Genomic DNA, 23,841 nt, shown 5'->3' with positions numbered 1-23,841 from the left:
CGAACTCCACCATCAGCTCTTACCAGCTGAAACTAGACTTATCTGACCAAGGTTTTCCAGCCATCTAGGATCCTACCGATATGGTCAGGAGCTCTGGGAAGGCACTGAGGGCCACCCGCGTCAGTCGTCTGCTGCCATAACCCATTAATGCAATGTTCAAATGTTCAAATGCGTATGAAATCTTATGGGACTTAACTGCTAAGGTCATCAGTCCCTAAGCTTACACACTACTTAACCTAAATTATCCTAAGGACAAACACACACACCCATGCCCGAGGGAGAACTCAAACCCCCGCCGGAACCAGCCGATTAATGCAATGCTCTAATGAATACGTTGGTTTTACATCCCACATTGATTTGTGCGGTTATTCGACGCAGTGTTGCTGGGCTGTTAGCACTGACAACACAAACGCCGCTGCTCTCGATCGTTAAATGATGGCCGTCGCTACTGTGTTGTTCATGGTGAGAGTTAATAACTGAAATTTGGTATTATTGGCAATCTCTTGTCGCTGTGGATCAGGAATATTTTATTCCCTAACGATTTCCAAAATGGAATGTTCCATGCGTATAGCTTCAATTACCAAAACAAATGGCTCTGGGCACTATGAGACTAGACTTCTGAGGTCATCAGTCCCCTAGAACTTAGAACTACTTAAACCTAACCAACCTAAGGACATCACACACATCCATGCCCGAGGCAGGATTCGAACCTACGAACGTAGCGGTCGCGCGGTTCCAGACTGTAGCGCATAGAACAGCTCGGCCATTCCGGCCGACCTCTCCAATTACCATTTCATGTTCAAAGTCTGTTAATTCCCGTCGTGCAGCCATAATCACACCTTTCCGCACGAATCACCTGAGTACAAATAACAATTCCATCAATGTGCTGTTCTTCTATATCTTGTGTATGTGATAGTACCGCCATCTGTATATGTACGTATCGCTGTTCCATGACTTTTGTCACCTCATTGTTGGTACTTCCGTAGGATGCTGCAATACGATGACCAGATGGATATTGGGAGGACAGAAAGTTTCCTTTCGAAGGCCCTAGAGTTCAGAATCGATATACCAGCCAGACAGAATTGTCATCATTGAGGCAATCATCCCACGAACACACGAGGCTGAAGATACCCGTTTGGTAAAACAACGTGTCCCGTTACGTGAAGAAGTCCGTAACTGCCTGCTGCATAATTTCGTCCGACAGAATTCGTCGATCACTCACGACCTATTTAAGTGACCGAAGGCGTGATAATCGCGTGGGGGGAGTTCAGGACTATAGGGCGAGTGCTCGAGTGTTTCCCACTTGCGTTTGAAGTAACTTCTGCGTTATGACATTTGCGACAGGAGAACGTGCGTTTCCATGAAGCAGCAGCACCCTTTGTCGCAGTTTCCCGAACATTTCAATCTAACTGCATACCGTAATTTCTCCAGCATTGCGCAGAACAGTTCCCCACTGATGGGTGATGATGATGATGATGTCTGGTTTGTGGGGCGCTCAACTGTGCCGTTATCAGCACCCGTAGAAATTCCCAACGTTTGCTCAGTCCAATCTCGGCTCTTTCATGAACGATGATGAAACGATGAGAACAGCACAAACACCCAGTCATCTTGAGGCAGGTGATAATCCCTGATCCTGCCGGGAATCGCATCCGGGAACCCGTGCTCGGGAAGCGAGAGCGCGACTGCGAAACCACGAGCTCCGGACCCCATTGACTGAGACGCCAGGCTACTTGAGGCTGGTCTTTCGGATCAACCGGCGTCTTGCGTCGATTACCGACCAGCACGGGACTTGGTGCATTTATCCACAACGATAGTTTTCGACAGACAAGCTGCCTCATACACATTCTTCACTCTCCGATGGACGTCTATTGGTGTTTGTCCTTCGACAGCCAAGAAAAGAATAATAGCACGTTGGTCCTGTTTGGACACAATTGCTAATTAATTCGTCAATATTCAAGTGTTAGCATTTAGCGTAATCGGAAAGAAACGAATGCCACGTTTATCGCATGCCCACATGTCGGTGCTTATATACCCGCATCTAAATCGCACTACGTTGTATATACAGTGCAGCAAAGCTCTAAAACCGAAACTTTTTGATCGCCGCTTTTATTTGTTGGGGTATATTGCGTAGTCTGAAGACAAAACCTTAAAACTTAAAAATTTACCGCAAATAGACAAAAGAAGCTGATTGCAAACAAAATTATAAGGCATAAGTATTTTCTGTTTTCCATAATAAAATGAAGCCAGATGACTGGACTGGTAGCTGCCACCACCTTGTGCACGTATTTTTCGGTGTCTTCTCCCTGAATTCTTTCAAATAACGCGTAGGGCCCTACGAGCACGCTGAAATGACGCAACACGACGTGGCATGGACTCGACTAATGTCTAAAGTAGTGCTGGAGGGAACTGACACCACGAATCCTGCAGGGCTTTCCATAAATCCGTAAGAGTACGAGGGAGTGGAGTTCTGAACAGCACCTTGCAAGACATCCCAGATATTCTCAATAATGTTCATGTCGGGGGATTTCGGTGGCCAACGGAAGTGTTTAAGCTCAGAAGAGTGTTCCTGGAGCCATTCTGTAGCAGTTCTGGGCGTGTGGGCTGTCTCATTGTGCTGGCGGAGTCTCCCAAGTCCGTCGGAATGCACAATGGACATGAGTGGATGCAAGTGATACAGGATACTTACGTACATGTCATCTGTCCGAGTCGTATCTAGATGTATCAGGCGCCCCATATCACTCCAACTGCTCGCACCCCACACCATTACAGAGCCTCCACCAGCTTGAGCAGTTCCCTGCCGACATGCAGGTTCCGTGTATTCATGATTTTGTCTCCATACCCGTATACATCCATCCGCTCGATACAATTTGAAACGAGACTCGTCCCACCAGGAAACATGTTTCCTGTCATCAGCAGTCCAATGTCGGTGTCGACGGGTCCAGGCGAGGCGTAAAGCACTGTGTCATGCAGTCATCAAGGGTACACAAGTGGGCCTTCGGCTCCGAAAGCCCATATCAATGATGTTTCGTTGAATGGTTCGCAGGCTGACACTTAGTGACGGCCCAGCATTGAAATCTGCAGCAATTTGCGGAGGGTCGCAATTCTATCTCGTTGAACGATTCTCTTCAGTCGGGGTTGGTCCCGTTCTTGCAGGATCTGTAGTAGATCGAAACCAGTCATCGACAAGTAAAATGTAACAACTTATACGCGACCACGTCTGTGGCTGATAATTACAAATTTAGATCGCTGTTTTCTGGAACAGTGCTCCAAAAAATTGTAACTGACGAAGACGGGGCTCCCTGGGAACACGTAGGGGACGTCGGCAGCTGACCGCGTTGTTGAACAATGTGTGCCCTACGGCGTGCTGAAACGAATATGTGGCTGTACCAGCATTGTGCTTTGTAGTCATCTCTGCCACATATCAATGGCTATGTAGATTTACACAGCGGGTAAGCCTCCGATTACTGCCTTCTATGATTTCCAACACCTTAACGCCTATTCGTGGCTTCAGCGTCCTTCAATCACTTTCAATAGATAGTCACGAGAGTAGCACACTCCGAGCTAACCAGCGTCCGAGCCTGGCTGTAACGATATGCCATATGTCAAAGTAGTTTCTGTTATCGGATTCGCAATTTGGACAGTACTGTCTCTGGAATGAATGCCCATTCATTTCTACCAGGCAGCTTTCAAGTACGCATCAGACAGTGGTTAAAATGTTTTGGCTCATCAGCGTATAGAGACGAGAGCATGATGTTCACACAGATTGCATGTGTAAAACATGCTGAGACAATATCGCGTACCAAGGGAGTTATTGAAAATATTGCGAGTGCGTACAGGACACACAAGAACAAAGGCGAAATTCCTGGAACAGATGTCGAGGTATTTTATTATAAGCACAGGTTTTCTGCAAAGTGTTGCTCGAGAAAGTTTTCCAACAATTAGACAGCAGCGACAAAGGTGCGGGTGTTGCAAAGCATGTCCACATGCTAAATCACAACCCAACCCTTGCAATATTGCGAGGCGAGCTCTAGAGACTGACTGAGATAATCCAATGTGCAACGGAAGCTGGCCTTAAAAATCAACTGTGTGAAGAAGGAACCGATGATCCTATGTCGAGGGGCAATTCAGACAACCTCACTGCGCCAGCTGCAAATATGAATATTGGTATGGTAGAAAAGCTTAAGCAAGTTGGAACCCGGATATACGCCACATATCGCTGGAAATGGGATATATGGTGAAATCTCTAAAGGTCGGGTTCCGCTTCCCGAAGCTTCTGAACATTTACGCAGTAATATTTATGCGGAATCTCTAGGCTAGGACACAGTTTCCTTGCTCGGATACACGTTCCCTAGAAGAATGGGATTATCGTTTCACCCGAGAAGGGATAGGACGAAAAATAGTGGGTAACTTTATTATGTCTCTCAGGCGGTCGTCTGACCGCTGGAGAAAAGGAGGCATGGTAGTGCGCATTAATTAGCTTTGTTAAGGTCCATTCGTAGCTACATTTTCGGTTGGTGCGTAAGTTCTATCGTTTTTCCATAAGTTTAATAAACAAAACAGAGACTGTAGTCATTAGTAATATATTCTCCTTCATTATTTACAACAGTCTGCTGATGGTGTGGTAACTTTTCGATTCCACGACAGTAAAAATTACGTGGTTTTCAGGCGAAGAACCCGTCCAGCCATGTTCGGAGCACATTTTAGTCCAGAAAGGAAGTTCCTTGAACGTTGCTCGATAGATAGCGGTAATAGTGAAACAGTGAGGGTGTGAGATCAGGTTAGGTTGGTGCGGAATAACTTCCCAACTCCTATACAGTGTTTTTTGTCAGTCTAGTAGAAAGCTGGTGTGCGTTTTCGTGGAGTAGCATTACTTCGAGCAGTCTTCCAGTGGTTGTTCTTGGATTCCGGCTTCAATACGTCCCAAATGTTGGCCACAATAGTCATCAGTGATGGTTACACCTCGGGGAAGTAATTCATAGTACAGCACACTGCTGCTGTTTCACCAGATGCATAATATTCTCTTTTCCGGATGCGCACAGGTTTTTGTACAGGGAGTTGCTCCTTTGTCTGTGCTCAACCATTCCTTTCTTTCCCTTACGTTAGCATAAAGAGATCATTTAACGTTACCAGTAACGATACAGGTTAGGAGTGGTCGCTGTTATTCACGAACCAATTAATGACGAGGAAGCAGAAATTCAAATATACCAGCCCGATGATTTTGTGGTGTAGGCTCAGATCGTGTGGTATCCATACGACCGATTTTTTAATCTTACACATTGTGTGCAACTGTCACACTATGATGGAATGATCACTGTTCATTACATATGAAAGTTCTCCAACATACCGACGGGGATCATTATGAATTAATGTATTTAAACGATTTTCATGAAACCCCGAAGGACTTAATGAACGTGGCGAGTTTCTAATGTCAAAGCGATACTCCTAAAACAAAAAAAACCGTTTACTTGCTGCTGTCACCCCCCACTTCATACATCGTAGTGCCTAGTGCATCGTCACCCCTCTTGACGTCCAAACAACATGGGATGTCTGCATCACAGGGCGTATAATCACCAGGAAAACCTACATCGTCTGTGTTGTCAAAACAAATACGACCACAACACAACACAACGCTAGGTCTCCGCCAAAGGCCGCCATGGACCTCTACCCGTTCGCGGAGTCTACAGAACAGCTTCAGCAGAGACCGCAGCTAGCCCAGGAACCACTCTGATACGTCAGACATGTGATCGCAAATAGTTCCGGCAGATACCTCTGCCAACGGGCTTTATAAGGCGGCGCAGCGAAGGATAGAGCGGCGCCTATGCTGCTGCTAGCCCACCCCATATGGGACACTGAAATAGAATACAGAAAAAAAATTGGAAGGATACAGAGCTGCCATCCTGGCAGCCATGGCCAGACACCTCTTCTAGCTGGCCGATCTCTTGTAGATGGAGTTAGTATAGTCAACGACCCTCTTGACATTGTAGAATTGGTTATTGTATTCGCTCCCCGTGAAGAGTCGGGACTTTCCTATTGTTTTTACTCGGTATTTTATATTTGTGTCGATCCGCAGTTCGCATCGAGTGTGTTGTTCTTTCGGAGATTGTATTATTGTTTCCAATAAATTGTTTTCGGACTTCTATTTTCCACATTTCTATTCTGCTGGTGCAGGTACTTCAATGACTACGAGTTGGTTTACGAGTTTCCCGCGTTTTCTCAGTTGTTGTCCGCTATGGCATACGGTATTCTAGGTATTGATGAACCTTCAGCGCAAGTCATAGCAATGTTGAAAGGTATGCAACCAACGAATGAACTCATTATTCAGCGTTTACAGGCGATGCCTCCCTTCCCCCTCATAGAGGTGCCTATTCAGGTGTCCCACCCAGGTGCCCCGCTTGTGATGCTCCATGACACGCCCCCTGCGTTTCTCGAGTTCGACAAATCTGTTGAGCCTTGGGTAACTACGTGGCTCCTCAGGAGCAACACTTTATTGCTCAAAACATCATTGGTGACGTTCAGGGTCGCGCATTTTTTCTCGACTGTGTGGGCCCGGAAGTTAATCACCATCTGCAACAGTTGCATCCCAATGAAGAACCTCATGCTCTCTTCTATGAGGCGTTGACTTCTTGCCTATTGGATTATTTTGACTCTCAGGTCCACGTTGCGGTGGCACGTCACAAGTTCTTCTGTTGCCAGAAGCATCCCATGCTGTCATGCAGTGAATGGATTGCTACGCTTCACGGTCTCTCCTTTGACTGTCGTTTTTTCTGTGGCAAACAGTCTTATGGTTCGGCACTCATTCGTGATACGATTCTTGTCCATGCACTCGATACCTTACAGACAGATCTTCTGAAGTTGAAAGATCCCTCTCTAGACGCCTATTCACCCATTAACCACGCTCATCAGCAGTTTCGCTCTGCTTCCACTCTGCAATCTCTGGCGCAGGTCTTCGCCATCTGTCCCCACGACGCTGGTTCCCATCATCTCACCTCCCACAGCGGCGCCGGGGGCCCCCTCCTGAGGCCACATCGGCCCTCCAGGACCAGAGCGCCAGTCCCCACCTGTGCCAACGGCAGCCGCAGTGGCTGCAGCATCAGCGACAACGGTTGCCCTCCTGTATTCAATGCTTTGCCACTCACCAGAGGCCAGATTGCCGCTTCCGGCGGCTGACCCGTTCGCCCTGCGAGAAGCAGGGTCACAAAGCCGAGGTCTGACAATCGTCGTCGTTGATGACCGTGGACCACAGTGCTGTGGACGCCTTCGAATCCGTGGTGGATGAGACGGACCTACGGCCGCCAGTTCCCTACGTGCAGTCGGTTTTTCCACACGTGATGGCAGCAATCACTCTGACTGTGCGGCTGAATGGCACTCCTCTCCCTTTTCAAGTGGATACGGAGTCCTCCGCCACCATCATCGATGGGAATTCCCACCGTCAGTTAGGTTCACCGCCGCTTTTTCGGTTCCATATTACCGTGAAGAGCAATTACGTCATTTGGCTACAGGTGTGGTTCTTGGTTCCGGTCCAGTACCTCACTCACGATGTCACAGCCTGGATTTTGGTCCTCGCCGTCCCCAAGGCCACCAACTTACTGGGAATATAACTTTTTCCCTTACTGGGCCCCGAAATACATGATTGAGGCCTGCATAACTAGTCGTTATCGGTAGACACTTGCAGCAGCTTCTGGATGACTTCTCCAACTTGTTCTCAGCCACTTCTCTGTGGACCCGTATCCAACTCATCCCCACGGCAGTCCCGAATTTCCACAAGGGTCGCGCGGTGCTGTTCGCCCTCCGTGACAAACTACAGCAGGAGCTTCGTCTCCTGGAGGCTGAGGACATCCTGACCCCGGTCTACCATAGTCGCAGTTAGCCCGGCTGGCTCTGAGCACTATGGGACTTAACAACTGTGGTCAGCAGTACCCTAGAACTTAGAACTACCTAAACCTAACTAACCGAAAGACACCACACAGATCTATGCCCGAGGCAGGAGTCGAACCTGCGACCTTAGCGGTCACGCGGTTCCAGACTGAAGCGCAGCTAGCCCGGGAACTACTTTGATACCTCAGGCACGCGACCGCAAATAGTTCTGGCAAATACCTTCGGCAACGGGCTTTGTAAGGTGGTGCACTGCCGGAAAAAGGCAGTTCGATGCATCGCTTGTAAGGATACAGAACTGCCACCCCGGCAGCCACGGTCAGACACCTTTTATAGCTGGCCGATCCCTTGTAGATGGACTTGGTACAGTGGACGAACCTCTCGACATTGTACAGTTGTTTATTGCGTTCGCGCCCCGTGAAGCGTTGGGTCTTTCCTGTTATTATTATTCGGTATTTTATATTTGTGTCGATCCACAGTTGGGATCGAGTTTGTTGTTCTTTTGGAGATTGTATTAATGTTTCGTTTCGGTGATTCCAATAAATTGTTTTCGGACCTGTGTTTTCCGTATTTCTATTCTGCTAGCGCCGACACTTCATTTGCAATCCTCTCCCCAATGGCATTATCATCAGACACAGTACAAATGTTTTCTGGTGCCTGCGCTGTTGTGTCTCGAATAGAATATGTCGGGAATGTTCCGATTTCTCCATTTAGCACACCACTTTCTAGCGTCCACAGCTCCAATCACTATCTCCAAATGACAAAATGACAGTACGTTAACTCAAGTAGAAACAGCAAATTACAAATAAAAATGTTTATCGATAAATAAACCCATAGAAATTATAAAATTTCAGAAATCATTCTATCAATGGAGCGTAAACAGCGATCGGTATAAAATGTTAAAATTCAGAGAAACACTCTCGAACACATCAGAAGTTAATTTACGTTACCAAAAAGTTACGGTCTACAAATTATACCATCTTTAGTTCGTAAGAATATGATAGCGGTTGGTGGCGGTGATCGCACCAGTACCCAAAGAGCACGGACGTCAGCTGCCTACCCAACTTCTGTCGCAATAGAGACTGTTTCACTGAATAATAAAACCCCTTAAGAGCCGTAATACCAACATATAAAACAAAAACGCTTCGAACTTGTCAACAATCCTAATAAAAATATCTAGCGTAAGTAGTATCTTCTCGTCACTGAATGTAATTAAGAGCGCAATCTAGCTTACGGCGAGAGGGAGTTGCGAAAGTGCACACGACAGAAGCGTTTGTGGTAGTGCTTGATAACAGAAACGTGACTGAGATAGATATTTTGGGACCAACCGTTACAAGAAGTCCACGGAAGGTACCATACTCCTCCGTATTCTGTTATGTAGCATTACGCTGAGGACAGCTTCGACGTCGGAGAAAAATTGCAGCCTGTGATTCAACGCCATCCCTTGCTGTTGGAGATGGCTAAGCGACTTTGCAGCTTGCCTCACCTCATAAATAAATTATTGACTCTTTAGTGCCTTGTACTTTCGTCTTTCTGACCATAGTAATAAAATCACTATTGGAAGCAATAAATAACGCTCGAAACCGCCGTACTAAATCGGGCTGCCTCACAGGACGAAGAACGCTATGGTGGAACATATAACTGTCGTGTCTCAACGACAGCTACAATGGTAGCTCATAAATTGGCCAATAGAGTTTTAACAGTCTGCTTTGAAAGAAATATTCTGGTGAAAACCAGAGTGCACGTGAAGTTTTTAATTTTCTGACACTTTATGATTTTAGTAAAAACGTAACTCAGCAACAATGCCTCAAATTGCTTTTTGTTATCAATAACATTCAGAGAAGATAATTTCACACTGGTTTTCGGTTTCGTCACGGTTGCTCCTCCGTCAAACATGAATTTCGTGAATGTCGATCAGAATATACTTGTTGAAGCAAAATAACATCAATACTGGGAGCGATGTTGCCGAAAAGGAACGGCATGTCACTTACCTTGTGATAAAGGAACTCTTAAGATTATTGCAGAGTGCAGTGCATTCGCTTATGCACGAACAGTTAAGTGTGTAAAGATCTATGCCAAATGGATTTCACGCAATATGACACAATCTCACATTCCATATTCAGCTTTCCGGAATGCGTTTGGCTCGTTGCCTCTGGTTAGACCATACGGATTAGGTTCTCAGGTACCTGAGCGGCTCGAAGACTTCTTGAGTTATACAACCCATTGCTCTGACTCTGATCTCGACTGCGAGTGTTATCAGAGACAAGGGTAACGTAAGTGCCCCCAGACAGCTATTATTCCCTGTGTTCATAAGTGGTCTGACAAACAGTGCGAGCAGCGATCTGCAGCTGTTTTCTGATGATGCTGTAATGTATGGGAACGTGTCGCCGTTCAGTGCCTGTGATGTCTAACACAAAATTTATGCTTGATGTGATGAATTTCAGCTTGCTGTATATGTAGAAAAATATGGGTTAATGCAGACGAGTAGGAACAACAGTGTTCGAATATAGCAATAGAAGTGTGCTGCTTGACAAAGTCAACTCGATTAAATATCTAGACATAACGTTGAAAGCGATAGGAAAGGTAAAAAACACATACAGTAAGGACTGTAGTAGAGAAGGCAAATGATCCACTTCGGTTTCTTGGGAGAGTTCTAGAAAAGAATGAGACCACGCGTAGAATACTTCTACTACCCATTCTTGCTACCCATTCTTCAGTACTGCTCGAGTGTTTGGAATCCCCTCCTCCACGCCCCCCCCCCCACCCACCCACCAGGTCATATTAAAAATAGTACATCGAGGCAGTTCAGAGGCATGCAGCTAAATTTGTTACCAGTAGGTAACGCTAGAATTACAGAGATGCTTTGTGAACGTAATGGAAATCCCTGGAGGGTAGACGACAGAATTTTGGAAATGCTACTGACAAAACTTAGAGACACAGCTGTAGGAATACTATGGGTTTTGATACCCACTTTGCTTAGCATCTGTTATGCCACGTGACATATGTCGTTGACTTAGTGGCCTAGCCTTATCAGTGACGTCATTAGTGACGTTACCTAGTTATCAGTGATGTCAACATCTATATCAGTGGAAGTCACGCCCCTTTCCCCGTTACTCCTTATTCTCAGTTAATCTTAACACAGTAGTAAAAAATCCGAGGCGCATCGGCAACAGCCCAATGGCATTAGTGGCTAACTGAAAACTATACCCTCTCCCTACCCCCCCACTCCCCCAACCCTAATCACCTCCAACGACTTGCATTTCACACTGCTTATTCCCAGCAAATTCTAGTGCTGCATAAAAAATGGCGGTTAGAGCGCAATTGTGCTACTGGGTAATCGAAACTCTCCTTATGCGGAAACGACCACCTGTGTGCTTCATATCCCCTCTTCCCTCTTCTCTTCAGAGCCTAGTACTAGAAAACTTCCCCTTCCCTCTTTATGTCCAGCCAATCTTATATGGAAACAGACCAGTTGTGTGCTGCGCTTCATACCCTCTCCCTTTCCTCTTTCCAGGCACTTAGACAGTAACGTAAAAATGATGCCAAGTTAAATTATTTATGTGGATTATTCTATGTCTAATCTCTAAGGCCTTCCCTCCTCGACCATCACGCACTTCAGCGGAATCTTATGTGAACATTCGGCATTTTCCCCGAAAAGTTTAACGTTCGTCGAAGCAATACTGCTCGAGATATAGTCACTTCTTTGTCTCCGTGCGCGACTAAGGGCAGGACGAACGTGAATTTCTGTCGAATTTTAGCTGTTATATCGCTGGCAATATTTTTGGAATACTTTGTTGAAAGAAATGAGATTTGGGCAGCTTGTCAAAATCGCCAGTAAAAATCGGTGCCCGAAAAAATTTCAAAGTTTGGTTTCTTATATACCAGGGATGAAATGGATGATGAATGTGAATTAGGAATGTAGAATCTAACAATCCATCGAAAACAGAGTTTCATTCAAGTACTGCTATCCAATACTGAATAAATTAAGTGTAATTTCGTAAAAAAGTAAAAAATACGATATTTTCGACGCGTTTTTGCAAAAAAACTGTGTTGTACGAAACTCTCGAAACTGCTCTCATTAGAAAGACCCTGACTTACATCGCCTAAAAAAACGTACTTGTTTATCCAACGCTAACAATGCTAGATAATTTAAATCAAAGTTGTGCGTGAAAATCGCGGCATGAGAGAAATATAATCTTTGGATACTTATCTCTCATAGAGTGAACGCACATTTAACATGAAACTTAATACCGAATAGGTCGTTGGCACAAGGATGTGGAATACAAAATTTCATTCATCTAGTATTTTCCAGTAATCTATAAATTCTTCAAAATAATGACGATTTTTGTGAGAAGGTGAAACTAGTGCATATTCCACACTTCTTTTATAAATACTGGTCTCTATCAAAGCTTCAAAACATGTCTAATTCTAACAACATGTTTTATGCCCTCCCGCGGAACAGTGGGTAAAATTTACATCATGGGGGTAACAATGATACATAATTTGGGACAAACTACCGGAAAAATGGTGCTGAGAATAAAAACTTTGACTTATTACGCCCTCATTGTTAAAGGCATGATGAACATGAAACTTTGGACAGAACTTAGTAGCAAAAGGTTTCCCAGTGTAAAAAATCATTTCTACAAAATCAGTTCAATCTTGATTTTTGAAAAAATTACACATCAAGTAGATCACTTTGATTTTAGAAAATCTGTATTGCGTTATACTAAAGTGCCTGTTTTCAGGCATTAGGAAAGCCACGGTCAATTTTCCTATGTGCACTAACAGTACCTGAAAATGACTGATAACTTTGGTCCGTGTTTTGTTTCATGTTGTTTGTATTTTTAAACTGACAAGTAATGTATAATTATACTGGGTTATTCCATGGTGACATTGTCACTACCAGTTGAAGAATACGAACCAGCAAGAACAACACCATGGGCGTCACGTCCAATAGCTGTGAAATATCAGCCACAGGTGTATTTCTTCATTCAGGTCTCCAAGCCTGATTGCTACTTAAGTTCTAATGGCTTCGGTCGCAGCTGTCTGCTTACAAAGTCATTTGCTAAGTACCTTACCGATGATTCTCAAACCTGCAGGAATACCTCACATATGTGGCAAGCAAAAACTTCTCGACATTGCTACTTATATTTTTCGAAATTTTTGAGCCACTTTCTGCTGTTTTCTTTTTGTAAACTGATATCGTCAGCCAGATGATGATATTGAATGAACATTGGGCGTAGAACTGCGGTGTTGTTTTGGTACCCAACAAGCAGTCCGCCTGCTTAGCTGGATGGTACCGAGCTTGCCTCCAATGAATTGGGCCCATGTTCGATTTCCGACCGGGTTGGAGATTTTCACCGCTCGGGGACTGGGTGTTGCGTTGTCCTCATCATCCGGCCGCAAGTCGCCCAATGTAGCGCCACCTGAAATAAGACTTGCACCTGGCGGCCGAGCCCTAATGGGACCCCACGGGCAACAATGTCAATACGATCATTTCATTTTCATCCCACAAGCATCTTGTCTTTCGGGCCAATAAAATGAATGAGCCGGGCATCGAGAATGCATAAATTTTATCAGTGCATCATTTGTTTCGTTGACAATTGAATAACGTTGCAATGTTAAGGAGTTCAAAATCAAAACAGATATAACTTTTTGCTTGCTGCCTTTGTGAAATACTACCATAGATTTGAGAACTGGAGATAGGGTATCTAGCAAATGGCGTTTTTACAAAGCCGGGCAGGTTTCAGAACATAAATTAAGAAACCAGATTAGAGGCTTGGGAACCTGGATGAATAAACCCACTCGTCGCTGGTATTGCATCGCTGTTGGGCTTCACATGAATGGCGATAGGATTTCTGGTTCCTGTTATTAAAGTGGTAACGATAATGTCGCCATGGATCAACGTAATATAATGAGAATATTAGTTGTCAATTTCAAAATACATATGAAACGAAACACGGAGAATAGGTTACCTCAATGTTGCCTCTTGCCGTGGTCCATCCCCACGCAGTTGTCCGTCATTTTCAATAACTGTCAGTACGGATTGGAAAATCGAAGATGATTTTCTGAATGCTTTAAAAACAAACTCTTTCTAATTGTGATTAATTTAAAATTAATTATGGAAAATAGGTTATCTTAAAGCAAATTGAAGTGATTTATTTTGTAATTTTTACAAAATCAAGTTCGAGCTCATTTTGTAGAAATTTAGAAAGACATGACAATGACAACAGTATTTTATATTGGAAACCCTTGTGTTACAGAGTTGTTGGATCCGAAGTTTTATAATTTGTCATGCTTTTAATCAACGAGATATGAGAAGCGTAAGTTAAAACTTTATCGCAGCGCCATTTTTGCTGCTAGTTTGTCTCAAATTATGTAGAATTGTTAGCCCATGTTAGAAATTTCACGCACTGTCCTGAGGGGAGGTTAAAACACATCGTTCTAGTGAGACTAATTTTGAAGCTCTAAAAGGAAACGCTATTTGTAAAAGAAATGTGGAATATAAACTGTTTTCACCTTCTTACAAAATTCGTCAATGTTTCAACGAATTTGTAGAACATTGGATAATAGCAGATGAATGCAATTTTGTATTCCACATCCTTGCGCTACCGACCTATTGCGTATTAAGTTTGATGCTCAGCATGCATTTAGTCTACGAGACTTTTGTTGTTGTTGTGGTCTTCAGTCCTGAGATGGTTTGATGCAGCTCTCCACGATACGCTATCCTGTGCAAGTTTCTTCATCTCCCAATGCCTACTGCAGCCTACATCCTTCTGAATCTGCTTAGTGTATTCATCTCTTGGTCTCCCTCTACGACTTTTACCCTCCACACTGCCCTACAGTACTAAATTGGTGATCCCTTAATGCCTCAGAACATGTCTACCAATCGATCCCATCTTCTGGCCAAGTTGTGCCACAAACTCCTCTTCTCCCGAATTCTATTCAATACCTCCTCATTAGTAATGTGATCTACCCACCTAATCTTCTTCTGTAGCACCACATTTCGAAAGCTTCTATTCTCTTCTTGTCCAAACTATTTATCGTCCATGTTTCACTCCATACATGGCTACACTCCATACAAATACTTTCAGAAACGGCTTCCTGACACCTAATCTATACTCGATGTTAACAAATTTATCTTCTTCAGAAACGCTTTCCTTGCCATTGCCAGCCTGCATTTTATATCCTGTCTACTTCGACCATCATCAGTTATTTTGCTCCCCAAATAGCAAAACTCCTTTACTACTTTAAGCGTCTCATTTCAAATCTAATTTCCTCAGCATCACCCGACTTAATTCGACTACATTCCATTGTCCTCGTTTTGCTTTTGTTGATGTTCATCTCATACCCTCCTTTCAAGACACTGTCCATTCCGTTCAACTGCTCTTCCAAGTCCTTTGCTGTCTCCGACAGAATTACAATGTCATCGGTGAACCTCAACGTTTTGTTTCTTTTCCATGGATTATAATACCTAGTCCGAACTTTTCTTTTGTTTCCTTTACTGCTTGCTCAATATACAGATTGAATAGCATCGGGGAGAGGCTACAACCCTGTCTCACTCCCTTCCCAACGACTGCTTCCCTTTCATGTCCCTCGACTCGTATAACTGCCATCTGGTTTCTGTACAAATTGTAAATAGCCTTTCACTTCCTGTATTTTACCCCTGATACATTCAGAATTTGAAAGAGAATATTCAACAATAGCAAAAGCTTTCTCTACAAATGCTAGAAACGTAGGTTTGCCTTCCCTTAATCATTCTTCTAAGATAAGTCGTAAGGTAAGTATTGCCTCACGTGTTCCAACATTTCCACGGAATCCAAACTGATCTTCCCCGAGTTCGGCTTCTACCAGTTTTTCCATTCGTCTGTAAAGAATTCGCGTTAGCATTTTGCATCTGTGACTTACTAAACTGATAGTTCGGTAATTTCCACATCTGTCAACACCTTCTTCCTTTGGGATTGGAATTATGATATTCTTCTTGATGTCTGAGGGAATTTCGCCTGTCTCATACATCTTGGTCACCAGATGGTAGAGTTTTGTCAGGACTGGCTCTCCCAAGGCTGTCAGTAGTTCTAATTTAATGTTGTCTACTCCTGGGGCCTTGTTTCGACTTAGGTCTTTCAGTGCTCTGTAAAACGTTTTACGCAGTATCATATCACCCATTTCATCTTCATCTACACCCTCTTCCATTTCCGTAATATTGTCCTCAAGACCATCGCCCCTGTATAGACCCTCTATATACTCCTTCCACCTTTCTGCTTTCCCTTCTTTGCTTAGAACTGGGTTTCCATCTGAGCTCTCGATATTCATGCAAGTGGTTCTCTTTTCTCCAAAGGTCTCTTTAATTTTCCTGTAGGCAGTATCCATCTTACCCCCCGTGAGATAAGCCTCTACATCCTTACATTTGTCCTCTAGCCATCCCTGCTTAGGCATTTTGCACTTCCTGTCGATCTCATTTTTGAGAGGCTTGTATTCCTTTTTGCCTGCTTCACTTACTGCATTTTTGTATTTTCTCCTTTCATCAATTAAATTCAGTACCTCTTCCGTTCGCCAAGGATTTCTACTAGCCCTCGTCTTTTTACCTACTTGATCCTCTGCTGCCTTCACTATTTCATTCCTGAAAGCTACCCATTCTTCTTCTACTGTATTTCTTTCCCCAATTCCTGTCAATTGTTCCCTTATGCTCTCCTTGAACCTCTGTACAACCTCTGGTTCTTTCAGTTTATCCAGGTCCCATCTCCTTAAATTCCCACCTTTTTGCAGTTTCTTCAGTTTTAATCTACAGGTCATAACCAATAGATTGTGGTCAGAGTCCACATCTGCCCCTGGAAATGTCTTACAGTTTAAAACCTGGTACCTAAATCTCTGTCTTACCATTATATAATCTATCTGGTACCTTTTAGTATCTCCAGGGTTCTTCCATGTATACAACCTTCTTTCATGATTCTTAAACCAAGTGTTAGTTATGATTATGTTGTGCTCTGTGCAAAATTCGACCAGGCGGCTTCCTCTTTCATTTCTTTCCCCCAATCCATATTCTCCTACTATGTTTCCTTCTCTCCCTTTTCCTACTCTCGAATTTCAGTCACCCATGACTATTAAATTTTCGTCTTCCTTCACTACCTGAAGAATTTATTTTATCTCATCATATATTTCATCAATTTCTTAATCATCTACTGTGGTAGGCTTGGGCTTCGCGTCTATCTTGGCCACAATAATGCGTTCACTATGCTGTTTGTAGTAGCTTACCCGCACACCTATTTTTTTATTCATTATTAAACCTTCTCCTGCGTTACCCCTATTCGATTTTGTATTTATAACCGTGTATTCACCTGACCAAAAGTCTTGTTCCTCCTGCCACCGAACTTACCTAATTCCCACTATATCTAACTTTAACCTTTCCATTTCCCTTTTTAAATTTTCTAACCTACCTGCCCGATTAAGGGATCTGACATTCCACGCTCCGATCCGTGGAATGCCAGTTTTCTTTCTCCTGATAACGACGTCCTCTTGAGAAGTCCCCGCCCGGAGATCCGAATGTGGGACTATTTTACCTCCGGAATATTTTACCCAAGAGGACGCCATCATCATTTAATCATACGGTAAAGCTGCATGCCCTCGGGAAAAATTACGGCTGTAGTTTCCCCTTGCTTTCAGCCGTTCGCAGTACCAGCACAGCAAGGCCGTTTAGGTTAGTGTTACAAGGCAAGATCAGTCAATCATCCAGACTGTTGCCCCTGCAGCTACTGAAAAGGCTGCTACCCCTCTTCAGGAACCACACGTTTGTCTGGCCTCTCAACAGATACCCCTCCGTTGTGGTTGCACCTACGGTACGGCTCTCTGCATCGTTGAGGCACGCAAGCCTCCCCACCAACGGCAAGGTCAATGGTTCATCGGGGGGGGGGGGGGGGCTACGAGACTTAAGAATCCAAAATTTAAATTTTTTTCATGCTGCGATTTTCGCACCCAAATTTGATTCAGATTATATATCATTGTTAGTCTACGTTGGATAATAAAATACTCTTTTTCTGACGGTTAAAATGATGGTCTTTCTAATGAGTATAGTTTGGGGAGTTTTGTAGAGATAGTTACAAAAAACTAGTGAAAATCCCATACTTTTTTACGTTTTTACAAAAGCTTCACCTTTACAGTTAATTTATTCAGTATTGGGAACTGATACGCAAATGAAACCTTACAGTTCATAACGTTGTGTTGTGAAGTTACTCCACACCATGTTTCATGTCCGTTGTCCCTTTAGTCCTTGATATGTAAGAAGCCAAACCTTGCAGTTTCTTTGGCGCCGATTTCATCGGGAGAGTCTGTCTAAAATTTTCTGTCTGAATACGGCTCATAAAATTCTTTTCATTGTTATTCTCGAGAGAACCAACACTCTTGTACAAAGATGGTCAAATTTAATTTCTTTCAACAAAATATTTTTCGACATATAACAGCTCAAATCTCCCAGAAATTCACGCTTGACCTGCACTGAGTCACGCACGTAGTCAAACAAGTGACTATCTAGTGCAATATTACTTCATTGAGCGTCAAATTTAACCAATCTTGATGGTGACATGCGGTAATATCCATCTAAAATTTCGTCAAAATCCGTGATGTTAGAACACGAAAATGTTCCCAAGTTAGACGATTTGACATGGAATGACCCGTGTACACACAAATTGTATACTTTATAACCCCCCCCCCTCTTTCAAGCGAAGAAATAAAAATCCAAGATCAAGGGAATATACCCCTTGTGTGGTTTATGCTCCTTCCGTCTACCGTTTTTTCAACTAATCATAGCTTCGTGTTAGGAAAAGTGCATCATTTACGAATAAAAATTACGTAAACTCACTATTTACGTCTCTGTGTTTCCTAGATAAAAAAAGATATTAATTATATCCTACGCAAGAAATTGCGTCAAGTAACATTATTTACGTACAGACCAGATGTGTTCTGTATACTTAACCGTTCCTCCTCCTCTCATTAAGGATTCAGATATCTCAATTACAAACTTGCTTTGTAAGTTACTATAGGAAAAGATTGTGTATACTAAGAGATTTTGCATAACTTGAATACCGCGTCGAGAAAGAGAAAATTCCGATGACAATGGACTTATCTTAGTCTCCTTTTAGATAATACGCGGTAAAATCATGAATGATTACAAGTCAGTATTCATTTATGATGTGATTCATCGTCAATAGTAAATTGTGGGGGTGTGACATGAGTTCATTGATTTGATTCACTACACAATTGTTCTATACCAGGCGACCGGTCAATTTGACAAAATTCTTACGTAAAAATGTACGCGATAATGTGAATACTATCGGCCAATATATCTTATGGTGCTTCTGCTTTATAATAAGGAATAAATAACGAAAGAACTACTTAAACCTAACTAACCTAGAGACATCACACTCATCCATGCCCGAGGCAGGATTCGAATCTGCAACCGTAGCGGTCGCGCGGTTCCAGACTGTAGCGCGTAGAACCGTGACGAAGGTGATATGTTATGAAATAAATACAATATACATTAAGACTAAAATGTATAAAATACACTAGCTGATCAAAAGTATCCGGACACCTGGCTGAAAATGACTTACAAGTTCGTGGCGCCCTCCATCAGTAATGCTAGAATTCAACACGGTTGTGGCCCACCCTTAGCCTTCATGACAGCTTCCACTCTCGCAGGCACGCGTTCAGTAACGTGCTGGAATGGTTTCTTGGGGAGTGGCAGCCCATTCTTCACGGTGTGCTGCACTGAAGAACAGGAGGATGTCACTCATATGTGTACACCTCGAGATCAGACAAGAAAAAAAGGAGCAAATGATCGGAAAGAAAAATTGAATATAGCTAGTTTAATTGTGAATTTAAAAAATATAATACTTCCGAATACGTCTAGAAGCGTGAATCGTTAATTACAGCCTCTGACCATGGTACAAAAAAAATTATTACTCTGATATGACAGTTCATATTTAAAAAAATTTATTGAAACACACATTTGTTTTACATATTCGAGTGCTGTATGCGTACATTTCGTTCACACGAACATGAAATGCTTTATCGCTCACTTGAATTCTTGAAGTTATGGTATAAAAAAGCCATAACTGAAGCATTCAGTCACGCAATAATTCGTATTGAGATTTACCATAATCATTTTGGTAAATATTTTTTTGTGCAATGGATTAATCAATATGTTAAGGATGAATGCTTTTAGCTTTAAATGGCTCTTGTGAATAGCACCATTTACAGATCATTCCCTCCCAATTCAGATTCATCTGACAAGAGAATATTCAACAAAAAGAGAGAGAGAGAGAGAGAGAGAGCGAGGGACAAAATTCACATCTTTTCCTCTGTTCATTTGTGAGTTACGGATCACTTTAGAAACAGTGAAAAATTATATAATTAACTTTTGTAACGAATTTCATAATTCATCGATTTTGTTTTTAAAAATGGTTCAAATGGCTGTGAGCTCTATGGGACTTAACATCTGAGGTCATCAGTCCCTTGGACTTAGAACTACTTAAACCTAACTAACCTAGACTTCACACGCATCCATGCCCGAGGCAGGATTCGAACCTGCGACCGTAGCAGCAGCGCGGTTCCGGAATGAAGCACCTAGAACCTCTCGGCGACAACGGCCGGCGATTTTGTTTGCAAGTTCTTAGCAAATGTGTAAACTTTATTACAGATTTTAAGTACCCTCAATTTGTGTTTCACAAACTTTAACAGAAGTTGTCTCACGTGACACACTGGGTTCATTTCAGCAGGCGTTAAGCTTTTTGATGGAATTGACGTCTCCTATTGGTGATGAGAGTATTTTTCATCCTAAGTTTTCTACTCGTCCGTCAGTATATATGTAAGAAAAAACAGACTCGAAGTCCTCTGGATGATGGCGGCAGACAGTTGACATGTCATTGCAGCGGCGTAAGCTCGTCATCGATGGCCAGTGTCACACAGTCGACGACGGTTGTCCTTATAAAGACCGTCACCCACACCGGCGCTGTGTTCCGCAGGAACATCCGACAGTCGCACGCATGAGGAATGGCATGGCGGCCCCCGGTTGTATGTACCATACAGCTCCTCATTGGGTATGATGAAACAGGTTTAAGGGCAGTATCAGTGATACAATAATAATAATAATAAATGCTCTTCCACCCTGGAAGGATTCCTGATTAATAAATGTAATTCATCAGAAGTTTTAGTCACTTTTTTGTCTATTAGCTTGATTAACTCATACCGTAGTCTGTGGGAACTTATATTTTCCACTGACTTTAGTTGGCATTCCTGTCACTGGCGCTAACTTATTATACTGCTTCCGATAGAGAATTTCTGTATGTTCGTAGCACAGAATTTAACTCTCGGTTGCTAGTATTTGCAGAAGTGTCCACCAGAAGCACTGAGTGAGCGTCTTTGTAGGGCACTGATCTTTTAAACATTATAGAAGTATTAGACATTACATATGTAGTGCAACGTGAGACAACTATAGTGACTGCAGCAAAGACAATTGCGGCTACCACTATGGCAGCAGTTAGTTTCTTGCAACAGTAGCACAAAAAAAAAAAAAAAAAAAAAAAAATACGATTCAAATGGCTCTGAGCACTATGGGACTTAACGTATGAGGTTATCACTCCCCTAGACTTAGAACTGCTTAAACCTAACTAATCTAAGGACATCACACACATCCATGCCCAAGGCAGGATTTGAACCTGAGACCGTAGCAGCAGCGCGGTTCCGGATTGAAGCGCCTAGAACCGCTCGTCCACAACGGCCGGCAACAGTAAAACATTTTCCGGTTGTTTTTACAAGTGCTTGTGTGTAACGTCACCAGCTGGATTCACTCAGTATCGTAGGCGTTCGTGGGTACATTACATGATTACATACTATATCCAATTGCGGCCGAGGTGAGTACCTACTCATTGCCAAATGTGTGTCCTCAAATGTTCTAACATCTTTTGCTTCACATGTTTTGCTCACGATACCGCTTACAGTGCCACCCATGACTGTGTCCTAAATTTCTCATTTTAATAAACCTGTGCTTTACACTGAAGCACTCATCTCACTTCTCCATTTGTTCCATATATTTTTACATATGAAAGTATGCATCCGCGCCGATCATGAAATTTTTCTAATAATAAAGAAAAATTAACCAGATACACTGTCTGATCAAAAGTATGCGGATACCTGGCCGAACATGACTTACAAGTTTGTGGCGCCCTCCATCAGTAATGCTGGAATTCAACATGATGGTGGCCCACCCTTAGCCTTCATGACAGTTTCCATTCTCCCAGGGATACGTTCAGTCACGTGCTGAAATGGTTTCTTGGGAAATGCCAGCCCATTCTTCACATATGCTGCACTGAAGAAAGGTATCGATGTTGGTCGGTGAGGCTTGCGACGAAGTTGGCGTTCCAAAACATCCCAAAGGTGTTCTATAGGATTCATGTCAGGACTCTGTCGAGCCAGTCCATTACAGGGAGGGTGTTGTCGTGTAACCAGTCCGCCACAGGCCGTGCATTATGACCAGGTGCTTGCTCGATCGTGTTGAAAGATGCGATCGCCATCCTCAAATTGCGGTTCAACAGTGGGAAGCAAGGAGCTTAAAAGATCAATGTACGCCTGTGCTCTGATAGTGCCACAGAAAACAACAAGGGGTAAGGCCCCTCTATATGCTATTCGCAATATACGTAAATGACCTGGTGGATGACATCGGAAGTACACTGAGGCTTTTTGTAGATGATGCTGTGATGTATCGAGAGGTTGTAACAACGGAAAATTGTACTGAAATGCAGGAGGACCTGCAGCGAATTGACGCATTGTGCAGGGAATGGCAATTGAATCTCAATGTAGACAAGTGTAATGTGCTGCGAATATATAGAAAGATAGATCCGTTATCATTTAGCTACAAAATAGCAGGTCAGCAACTGGAAGAAGTTAATTCCATAAATTATCTGGGAGTACGCATTAGGAGTGATTTAAAATGGAATGATCATATAAAGTTGATCGTTGGTAAAGCAGATGCCAGACTGAGATTCATTGGAAGAATCCTAAGGAAATGTAATCCAAAAACAAAGGAAGTAGGTTACAGTACGCTTGTTCGCCCACTGCTTGAATACTGCTCAGCACTGTGGGATCCGTACCAGATAGGGTTGATAGAAGAGATAGAGAAGATCCAACGGAGAGCAGCGCGCTTCGTTACAGGATCATTTAGTAATCGCGAAAGCGTTACGGAGATGATAGATAAACTCCAGTGGAAGACTCTGCAGGAGAGACGGTCAGTAGCTCGGTACGGGCTTTTGTTAAAGTTTCAAGAACATACCTTCACCGAAGAGAAGCAGTATATGGCTCCCTCCAACGTATATCTCGCGAAGAGACCTTGAGGATAAAATCAGAGAGATTAGAGTTCACACAGAAGCATACCGACAATCCTTCTTTCCACGAACAATACGAGACTGGAATAGAAGGGAGAACCGATAGTGGTACTCAAGGTACCCTCCGCCACACACCGTAAGGTTGCTTGCGGAGTATGGATGTCGATGTAGATGAAAAACACGACCACTCCATAACACCACCGCCTCCGGATTTTACTGTTGGTACTACACATGCTGGCAGGTGATGTTCACCGGGCATTCGCCATACCCACACCCTGCCATCCGATCACGACATTGTGTACCGAGATTCGTCACTCCACACAACGTTTTTTCACTGTTCAGTCATCCGATGTTTACGCTCCTTAAACCAAGCGACGGTTTGGCATTAACCGGCGTGATGAGTGGCTTATGTGCAGCCACTCGAACATTATATCCAAGTTTTCTCACCTCCCGCCTAACTATCATAGTACTTGCACTGGGTCCGGATGGAGTTTGGAATTTCTGTGTGTTAGTCTGGATATATGTCTGCCTATTACACATTACGACCCTCTTCAACTGTCGGCGGTCTCTGTCAGTCAACAGACGAGGTCGGCCTGTACGC

General features: G+C 43.3%; 1 pseudogene; it reads right to left on the bottom strand.

Annotated features, from left to right (window-relative positions):
* Window positions 1–6,879: 6,879 nt before the first annotated feature.
* Window positions 6,880–23,841, bottom strand: part of LOC124795767 — a 49,946-nt pseudogene continuing 32,984 nt past the window's right edge.

This window comes from Schistocerca piceifrons, chromosome 4 (assembly GCF_021461385.2).
Source record: "Schistocerca piceifrons isolate TAMUIC-IGC-003096 chromosome 4, iqSchPice1.1, whole genome shotgun sequence".
Classification (NCBI taxonomy): domain Eukaryota; kingdom Metazoa; phylum Arthropoda; class Insecta; order Orthoptera; family Acrididae; genus Schistocerca; species Schistocerca piceifrons.
The sequence above is the reverse complement of the archived record's forward strand: the minus strand, read 5'-3'. Positions and strand labels throughout refer to the sequence as shown.